We start from the raw sequence: 8716 nt of genomic DNA, 5'->3' as shown, positions 1-8716 counted from the left end.
ACAGTCCACATCTCGCAAGAGTATAGCAGGGTTGGGAGGACATTGGCTTTATAAACAAGCACCTAGGTCTCCCTACAGATGTCCCAATCCTCAAACACTCTCTGCTTCATTCAGAAGAATGCTGCACTTGCAGAGCTTAGGCGGTATTGTATTTCAGGATATAGACAGTCCACGTCTCGCAGGCATATAGCAGGGTTGGGAGGACAATAGCTTTATAAACAAGCACCTTGCTATCCCTACAGATGTCCCAGTCCTCAAACACTCTCTGCTTCATTCGGACGAATGCTGCACTTGCAGAGCTCAGGCGGTGTTGTATTTCAGTGTCAATGTTGACGTCTATAGACAGTCCACGTCTCGCAGGCATATAGCAGGGTTGGGAGGACAATGGCTTTATAAACAAGCACCTAGGTCTCCCTACGGATGTCCCAATCCTCAAACACTCTCTGCTTCATTCGGACGAATGCTGCACTTGCAGAGCTCAGGAGGCGTTGTATTTCAGTGTCAATGTTGACATCTATAGACAGTCCACATCTCGCAGGCGTATAGCAGGGTTGGGAGAACAATAGCTTTATAAACAAGCACCTTGGTATCCCTACAGATGTCCCAGTCCTCAAACACTCTCTGCTTCATTCGGACGAATGCTGCACTTGCAGAGCTTTGGTGGTGTTGTATTTCAGCGTCAATGTTGACGTCTATAGACAGTCCACGTCTCGCAGGCATATAGCAGGGTTGGGAGGACAATGGCTTTATAAACAAGCGCCTAGGTATCCCTACGGATGTCCCAGTCCTCTAACACTCTCTGCTTCATTCGGACGAACGCTGCACTTGCAGAGCTCAGGCGATGTTGTATTTCAGTGTCAGAGTCTTTGCAGTTTGATCTTTCAATCCTCACATCGTGTCAGCTTTTCCAGTTGTTTCTCTGCAATTATTATTATTATTATTATTATTATTATTATTGATGGCCTAACAATAATAACCATTAAAACATTCTTGGGAGCTGAAGCGCTCCACTCCGTCTTGGGAGCTGCGGAAGTGAAATGCAAACTACGGGGCGCATAATAGTGCAACCCCGCATTATGTGGCGTGGCTGAGCCATTGCAGGAATGCATCGCTTGCATTGTGTGCACAATGAGGAACTTCCTGAGCCACTTTGCTTCATGGAAAACTGGTCGCTCCACTCGGGAGGAGCTAGATAAGCTCTACTTGTGTCGCCAAATACCTTCCCACCTCAAAGTGGTTTTGTAGGTCACAACCCCAACAACGTTCCCCATTAACATTACAATAAGCAACACAACTTTTCTTCCTGGGTTGTAAATGTTATAATCCAATCCGTTCTATCACAAAACATGGGGAAAACTAGAGCCAATTGTGCTGCACGATGTCCCTGCCGCCAAAACATTATATATATCATGTTTTGGCGGCAGGGACATCGTGCAGCACAATTGGCTCAAGTTTTTCAAGTTTTTCTAGTTTTTCCAAGCAGAACAACTACTTTCAAAATATGGACTCCACCATTGAACAGAAATTACTCTGGACTGTGCTTTGACCTGCAAGAAGCACTGCTTGGATGTTAGAAACACCCAAGCATACACAGACTGGGCCACAGCAACGCGTGGCAGGGGATGGCTAGTCTATATATATAAAAATGGAAAGGGTGTTCAACGGGACACCAAAACGCGAAAACCCCCCGACGAAAACTCACCAAATTTGCCGTGCACATACCTCAACCCACAAGGTATGCACAACACTCATCAAAATTCCAAACAACATTTCAACAAACTCACAATTACAAAAACCAACTGAGCATGCGCAGTGCCCAGGGGAGGAAGTACACACGCAATGCACTCTGGGAACTGTAGTTCTAGAACGCGGCCTACCCACTGACGCTGAAGCCCCGGCATGGGAGTTGGAGCTCTGCCGGCTGTGCTCGCTGGGGGCACGCCTTCGGCCACCGCAACGCCCGGCCCAGGCCACCCCCGCACACCGCCGTCTGGCTCCGCCATCAATGATGAAGGGGAAGGAGGGAAGGAAGCGGGAGAGGGAAGGAAGGACGGAAATGAGGGGAAGCGGTGTAAATAGCAAGGAAGGAAGGAAGGAAAGAAGGAAAGAAGGAAAGAAGGAAAGAAGGAAAGTGGGAAGGGGAAGGGAAGGTGAAGGAAGGAAGGAAGGAAGGAAGGAAGGAGAAGTTGAGAAGGTATATGAAACAAGAAAGGAAGAAAAGAAAGAAGAAAGGGAGAGAAGGAGGATGGGAAAGAAGGCAGAAAGGAAGGAAGGAAGGAAGGAAGGAAGGAAGGAAGGAAGGAAGGAGAAGTTGAGAAGGTATATGAAACAAGAAAGGAAGAAAAGAAAGAAGAAAGGGAGAGAAGGAGGATGGGAAAGAAGGCAGAAAGGAAGGAAGGAAGGAAGGAAGGAAGGAAGGAAGGAAGGAAGGAAGGAAGAAGAAAGGAGGGAAGGGAAGGTGTATGAAGGAAGTAATGAAAGAGAAGTTGAGAAGGTATATGAAAGAAGAAAGGAAGGAAGGAAAGAAGAAAGGGAGAGAAGGAGGATGGGAAAGAAGGGAGAAAGGGAGGAAGGGAAGGAAGGAAGGAAGGGAGGGAGGGAAGGGAGGGAAGGTGTATGTATGAAGGAAGGAAGGAAGGAAGGAGAAGTTGAGAAGGTATATGAAAGAAGAAAGGTAGGAAAGAAAGAATACAGAGAGAGAAGGAGGATGGGAAAGAACGGAGAAAGGAAGGAAGGAAGGAAGGAAGGAAGGAAGGAAGGAAGGAAGAAGAAAGGATGGAAGGGAAGGTGTATGAAGGAAGTAATGAAGGAGAAGTTGAGAAGGTATATGAAAGAAGAAAGGAAGGAAGGAAAGAAGAAAGGGAGAGAAGGAGGATGGGAAAGAAGGCAGGAAGGAAGGAAGGAAGGAAAGAAAGGAAGGAAGGAAGGAAGGAAGGAAGGAAGGAAGGAAGGAAGGAAGGGAAGGTGTATGTATGAAGGAAGGAAGGAAGGAGAAGTTGAGAAGGTATATGAAAGAAGAAAGGAAGGAAGGAAAGAAGAAAGGGAGAGAAGGAGGATGGGAAAGAAGGGAGAAAGGAAGGAAGGGAAGGAAGGAAGGAAGGAAGGGAGGGAGGGAGGGAAGGGAGGGAAGGTGTATGTATGAAGGAAGGAAGGAAGGAGAAGTTGAGAAGGTATATGAAAGAAGAAAGGTAGGAAAGAAAGAATACAGAGAGAGAAGGAGGATGGGAAAGAACGGAGAAAGGAAGGAAGGAAGGAAGGAAGGAAGGAAGGAAGGAAGGAAGGAAGAAGAAAGGATGGAAGGGAAGGTGTATGAAGGAAGTAATGAAGGAGAAGTTGAGAAGGTATATGAAAGAAGAAAGGAAGGAAGGAAAGAAGAAAGGGAGAGAAGGAGGATGGGAAAGAAGGCAGGAAGGAAGGAAGGAAGGAAAGGAAGGAAGGAAGGAAGGAAGGAAGGAAGGAAGGGAAGGTGTATGTATGAAGGAAGGAAGGAAGGAGAAGTTGAGAAGGTATATGAAAGAAGAAAGGAAGGAAGGAAAGAAGAAAGGGAGAGAAGGAGGATGGGAAAGAACGGAGAAAGGAAGGAAGGAAGGAAAGAAAGAAAGGGAGGGAGGGAAGGTGTATGTATGAAGGAAGGAAGGAAGGAGAAGTTGAGAAGGTATATGAAAGAAGAAAGGTAGGAAAGAAAGAATACAGAGAGAGAAGGAGGATGGGAAAGAACGGAGAAAGGAAGGAAGGAAGGAAAGAAAGGAAGGAAGGAAGGGAGGGAAGGTGTATGTATGAAGGAAGGAAGGAAGGAAGGAAGGAAGGAAGGAGAAGTTGAGAAGGTATATGAAAGAAGAAAGGAAGGAAGGAAAGGAGAAAGAGAGAGAAGGAGGATGGGAAAGAACGGAGAAAGGAAGGAAGGAAGGAAGGAAAGGAAGGAAGGGAGGGAGGGAAGGTGTATGTATGAAGGAAGGAAGGAAGGAAGGAAGGAAGGAGAAGTTGAGAAAGTATATGAAAGAAGAAAGGTAGGAAAGAAAGAATACAGAGAGAGAAGGAGGATGGGAAAGAAGGGAGAAAGGAAGGAAGGAGGAAAGGAAAGAAAGATAGAAAAGAAGAAGAAAGGGAAGGGGAAGGGAAGGTGTCAGAAGGAAGGAAGGAAGGAAGGAAGGAAGGAAGGGGGATTTGGGAAGAGGAAGAGAGGGGGGAAAGCGAAGGAAGAAGAGAAAGGGAGGGAAGAAAAGAAAGAAAGAAAAGGAAGTCTGGAAGTCAAGAGCGAAGGAAGGAAGGAAAGAGATAGAGAGGGAAGAAAGGAGAGAAAGTGGAAGGAAAATAAAAAGGGAGGAGGAAGGAAAGAGGAAGAGAAGGAAGGAGGAGAGAAGGAAAAGGGAAGGGAGGAAACCCGGAGCAAAGGAAGAAGAGAAAGAAGGAGAGAAAGAGGGAGGGAAGGGAAGAAATAAAGAGAAGGAAGGATGGGAGCAAAAAGCTAAGGAAGGAAGTAAACAGGTAGAGAAGGAAGAAAGGAAAGAAGAAAAGGAAATGAAGGAAGGAGTGAAAGAAGGAGAGAAAGAGGGAGAGAAGGTTGGCCACAGCAATGCGTGGCGGGTAAAGCTAGTCATCTATATAAATGAAAATGTCATCTTCGTTTGTGGGATTAACATAACTCAAAAACTACTGGAAGAATAGACACCAAATTTGGACACAAGACACCTACTAACCCAAGGAGTGACCATCACTAAAAAAAATTGATTTTGTTACCTAGGGGTTGTAGTTGCTGGGATTTATAGTTCACCTACAATCAAAGAGCATTCTGAACTCCACCAATGATGGATCTCAACCAAACTTGGCACAAATATTACATATGTCCAAATATGAACCCAGATGGAGTTTGGGGGAAATAGACCATGACAATTGGGAGTTGTCGTTACTGGGATTTATAGTTCACCTACAATCAAATAGCAAGAACTCCACCAAGGATGGAATTGAACCAAACGTGGCACACAGAACTGGCATGACTAACAGAAAACATTAGAAGGGTTTGGTGGGCAGTGACCTTGAGTTTGGGAGTTGTAGTTCACCTACATCCAGAGAGCACTTTGGACTCAAACAATGATGGATCTGGACCAAACTTGGCACGAATATTCCATATGCCCAAATATGAACCCAGATGGAGTTTGGGGGAAATAGACCTTGACAACTGGGAGTTGTTGTTAGTGGGATTTATAGTTCACCTACAATCAAATAGCATTCTGAACTCCACCAAGGATGGAATTGAACCAAACGTGGCACACAGAACTCCAATGACTAACTGAAAACACTAGAAGGGTTTGGTGGGCATTGACCTTGAGTTTGGGAGATGTAGTTCACCTACATCCACAGAGCACTTTGGACTCAAACAATGATAGATTTGGACCAAACTTTGGCATGAATACTTAAAATGCTGAAATATGAATACTGTTGGAAATTGGGGAAAATAGAACTTGACATTTGGGAGTTGTAGTTGCTGGGATTTATAGTTCACCTACAATCAAAGCACATTTTGAACCCCACCAACAATGGAAATGAACCAAACTTGGCACACACACTCCCATGACTAACAGAAAACACTAGAAGAGTTTGGTGAGCATTCACCTTGAGTTTGGGAGTTGTAGTTCACCTACATCCACAGAGCACTGTGGACTCAAACAATGATGGATCTGGACCAAACTTGGCACAAATACTCAATATGCCCGAATGTCAACACTGATGGGGTTTGGGGAAAATAGACCTTGTCATTTGGGAGTTGTAGTCGCTGGGATTTATAGTTCACCTACAATCTGAACTCCACCAACGAAGGAATTGAACCAAACGTGGCACACAGGACTTCCATGACCAACAGAACACACTGGAAGGGTTTGGTGGGCATTGACCTTGAGTTTGGGAGTTGTAGTTCATCTCCATCCAGAGAGCACTGTGGACTCAAACAATGATAGATTTGGACCAAACTTTGGCACGAATACTTAAAATGCCGAAATATGAATACTGGTGGAAATTGGGGAAAATACATCTTGACATTTGGGAGTTGTCATTGCTGGGATTTATAGTTCACCTACAATCAAAGAGCATTCCGAACTCCACCAATGATGGAATTGAACCAAACTTGGCACACAGAACTCCAATGACTAACAGAAAACACTAGAAGGGCTTGGTGGGCATTGACCTTGAGCTTGGGAGTTGTAGTTCACCTACATCCGGAGAGCACTGTGGACTCAAACAATGATAGATCTCGACCAAACTTGGCACAAATATTACATATGCCCAGATATGAACCCAGATGGAGTTTAGGGGAAATAGACCTTGACAATTGGGAGTTGTCGTTACTGGGATTTATAGTTCACCTACAATCAAATAGCATTCTGAACTCCACCAACAATGGAATTGAACCTAATGTGGCAGACAGAACTCCCATGACTAACAGAAAACACTAGAAGGGTTTGGTGGACATTGTCCTTGAGTTTGGGATTTGTAGTTCACCTACATCCTGAGAGCACTTTGGACTCAAACAATGATAGATCTCAACCAAACTTGGCACAAATATTACATATGCCCAGATATGAACCCAGATGGAGTTTAGTGGAAATAGACCTTGACAATTGGGAGTTGTAGTTGCTGGGATTTATCAAATAGCATTCTGAACTCCACCAAGGATGGAATTGAACCAAACGTGGCACACAGAACTGGCATGACTAACAGAAAACATTAGAAGGGTTTGGTGGACAGTGACCTTGAGTTTGGGAGTTGTAGTTCACCTACATCCAGAGAGCACTGTGGACTCAAACAATGATGGATCTGGACCAAACTTTGCACAAATACTCAATATGCCCAAATGTCAACACTGATGAAGTTTGGGGAAAATAGACCTTGACATTTGGGAGTTGTATTTGCTGGGATTTATAGTTCACCTACAATCCAAGAGCATTCTGAACTCCACCAATGATGGATCTCAACCAAACTTGGCACAAATATTACATATGCCCAGATATGAACCCAGATGGAGTTTGGGGGAAATAGACCTTGACAATTGGGAGTTGTCGTTACTGGGATTTATAGTTCACCTACAATCCAAGAGCATTCTGAACTCCACCAATGACAGAATTGGGGCAAACTTCCCACACAGAACTCTCATGACCAACAGAAAATACTTAAGGCCATCCAGTCCAACTCTGTTCACTGGGGTAAGAAAATGCGCAAAAACGACTCCCTCAGGAAACAGAAGACAAAATAGCATATCCACACTCTCTTCCAGACTACAGCTCCCAGCATCCTCTAGACCAGGCATCATCTGAATTATCTCCTCTCTCTCTCTCTCTCTCTCTCTCTTTCTCTTTCTTTCTTGCCGTATTCAAATCCCAGATTTTCTTGGCGTGTTTGTTGCCAGTTCATAAATGAGGCGGTCCTTTTTTTTTTCCACACCAAAACACTAGACTTTTTGTATAAGTTTTTCCACCTCTTTGGGTCTGTTGAGTCTGAGCTTCGAAAAATGTTTGGCCAGGTGGTCCCAGCTCTAAAAATAGTGCAAGAAAATGCATAGAAAGTGCCCCGAAAGGCCTCTGAGGGTGTTGATTCCAAGCTCTAAAAAGGCCTCCAAAGTGCCAATCTCTAGCTGAAAACTACTTACAAACTATCTCCATTCCTAAGCCGCTCACATCCGTGGATTCTGAAATCCAAGTCGAACCCTTCCCAAGCGTCTAGGACTGTATTTTCGAATGATGCGCACAGATCCAAGTCAGGTGGCGTTTTTTTGCAGTGGACATGACGTTGAGGGCATCCCAGACCGCTGCCTTCAAGCTGATCTTCCACAGTTCCTGGATGCCAAGTTGGGCCAAACTGATGAAATGTGCCCCAGCAGCAGCCTCAACCAGGGACTTTACAGTCGTATGCTCTCTCCTAGGCCTGTTTGATCAAGAAAAAATTTGTTTCTAAAATCGATTTGTAATTGGGATGTTTTTTTGTTTCGATATTTAAAATATTCACAAAACTTTCCAAAAAAATGTTTTGTTATTTACGAAATTTCATAAATATTTACAAAACATTTTAGAAACAATTTTTTTCTTGATCAAACAGGCCTAATAACCACAGCTCCATACCATTGAAACAGGAGTTAAAGCAGTATCAAATTGCATCAACTCTACAGTGTAGATGCTCCTCCAGACTCTGCAGGGTGCTAATCCCCCTCCTCCCCATTTTTCCAACCCCATTTCCACGTGTTTTGGCCCCTCACCGCTATCCTTTGCAGCATCCTGCCCCGGAAGCTCCTGCAGGCCGCCTTCACACGTGCTTTGCCAGAGTCCCGCGAGTCACATGATAGCAGGACGGCAACCAATAGCCATGCAGAGAGGCCGCAGGGCGCGGTGGGAAATGTAGTCCAGAGACCTACACGCTTTTGTTTTGTATGTAACTGCTTAATCTAGTCTCAGACATACTTTTTCTCTCTCTTGAATTCCGCCCAAGGTCTTCAGCCTCCTCTGCCAAAGAGTGCTCGTACATCACCTAAGAAGTGCCGGGAGGGGGAGGAGGAGGGCGCAGGAGCGCGCGCGCCATCCGATCGGCTCCGGCTGCTGCGCCCTCCTCCTCCTCCTCCCCCTCCTGGCACTTCCTGCAATACAGCTGGGAGGAGGAGGAGGAGGAGGAGGGCGCAGCAGCCGGAGCCGATCGGATGGCGCGCGCGCTCCTGCGCCCTCCTCCTCCTCCTCCTCCC

This window comes from Anolis sagrei, chromosome 13, assembly GCF_037176765.1.
Source record: "Anolis sagrei isolate rAnoSag1 chromosome 13, rAnoSag1.mat, whole genome shotgun sequence".
Taxonomy (NCBI): Eukaryota; Metazoa; Chordata; class Lepidosauria; order Squamata; family Dactyloidae; genus Anolis; species Anolis sagrei.
Note: the sequence above shows the minus strand (reverse complement) of the source record.